The following is a 2,129-nucleotide window of genomic DNA, read 5'->3' as shown; positions in this document are numbered from 1 at the left end:
GTTGAAGAGCTATGAAGACGAGAGTGATACCATTAAAATCAGCGACTTTTTTTGTTCTACAATTTATTTATTTTTTTCGTAGTCATTCTCAAAGCACTTTAGCCAGTAATTCAATACCGAATTTATGTTTCTGGCACACATCCATGACAGGGGTTGCTTTCTTAGAGTATCACATCGTCAATATCTGCAACAGAGAGATAAAACTTTCCGGTGATGAATGAATAAGTTCAGTAGGTATTTCCACAACGTTGTGTAAAACGTCAGCATGAACACATTAACAGCAACGTCATTATTTCGTGTGCTTGTGTCAATATCTATGGTGACCATTTGCATTATAATGGTTAATGGAAATAACGTTTTTTTTTTTGTTTTTTTTTTTGCTATGGATAACAAAAAAGATTGCGCGTTGGAGGTACCTAAAGTTCAGTCATTATAAAAGCACAATTTGCAATTCCCTCTGATCCATTCAGGTAGAATAAAAAATTGAAAGCATTATTTTTTAGTGATAATTTAATGGCTGTGAATTATCCACACGTCTGAAAAATCATAATTACAATTCCTCACTCAATTATACAAATTATGTTTGATTGAAAGTTATTAATAAGAATTAATAAGAGCCGATGTTCATTTATTTTCATAGTAAAAAGACAGTTTATTAAGAACAAGTGAAGCATGCATGTCCCCCGTAAGTGCACAGTGAACGAGGCATAAAAAAATGACTAAGTTCAGCATTCCCCCCTCCCCATTTAACCCAAAAGTCCCCAGAGGACCTCAAATCCTGGTGAAAATGAGCAAACAGTGCAGTTTTAGGCCTTAACATATGTAAATTTGAGTTCTGCACCATGCAAAAAAGGAAATGACCAAGTCCATCATTTGACCTCCTCCCTCCCCGCCCCATTTAGCCCCAAAAGTCCCCAAGGCCTTAACATATTTAAATTTGAGTTCAGCACCATGCAAAACTGCTAAATAGACATACACAAAAAATTTGGGACAAATATGGTAAAATAGTCCTAAAAATAGGGTGTTTTATTAGCTCTAAAAGAGCTCCTGGGGCACACCCAAGAGAAGTATAGACAAACAAAATTATACAGAAATCAGTTAGTTACAACTTTTCAGAAAGTTTTATAAAAATTCAAGGTATCAATTTTTTTAATAAGCAAAAAAGTGTCAATTTTAGCCATTTTACCGTGAAAGGCACCCCTAGGAGGGCAACCGGAGTTTTACCTGTAAATTTGTTCTGTTACTTTTTTACTCATATTATGGTTAATGTTTGTGTAAAATTTCAAAAAATTCCAAGGCGTAATTATTGAGAAAAGTGCGGATAGACGAACGGACAAACTGACAAGGGTGAATTTACAGGTCCATCCTCCTTTTGTCGGAGTGACCAAAAATTAGAAGTATTTCACATGGAGAAGTTTATACATTCGTTTTTAGACGATAATGAGAAAAGTTAATGCGTTGTGACTGTAATATTCTGAAACAATAAAAGGGAGATAACCGCATATGTTGCGGGAGTTATGGCCCTTGGGATTCTGTTAGCTTCGAAAAAGGGGACAAAGGAAATGTTTTCATTTTTCTATCCCTTTTCAATCAAAACCCATCTGGCTGCCCCATCACGGTAATAACTGATATTTAACACATGTGTATGCATGAGTTGAGATAGCAACCCCAAGTCTAAGAGAGGAGTGAGGGAAGCTAAGGCAAGCTAAGCTCTGCCGTAAATTTTGGCTCAGTTGTTTATTGAAGGAAAATTCTGGTATTGTATAGGACCGAGGTGGATCCAAATGGGCTATTTCCAATAAATTCAGACAATCTTCTGATTGATCCAAAATATTGTTATTTACTTTTATTAATTTGGGCAGACGCATGCACGAATCCAATTGTGAAGAAATTAGACACCAAAAAATAAACTTTACTACAAACTTATGGGTAAGGATGAGAAGAAATTTTTTTTAAATAAAAAAAATTAAAGCACAAAAATAACACTCTTCTCTGTAATAATTTATCTTATCTATATATCTATAAAAGTGAAAGTGTGTGTGTGTACGCATGCGTGTGTGTGTACATTTTCCTACCAAACTACTCTGTCAATTTTCAGTCTACAGACTCGAGATTTGACATAAAGAGTG

Source organism: Euprymna scolopes, chromosome 31 (assembly GCF_053919585.1).
Source record: "Euprymna scolopes isolate OS-2025 chromosome 31, ASM5391958v1, whole genome shotgun sequence".
NCBI lineage: Eukaryota > Metazoa > Mollusca > Cephalopoda > Sepiida > Sepiolidae > Euprymna > Euprymna scolopes.
Note: the sequence above shows the minus strand (reverse complement) of the source record.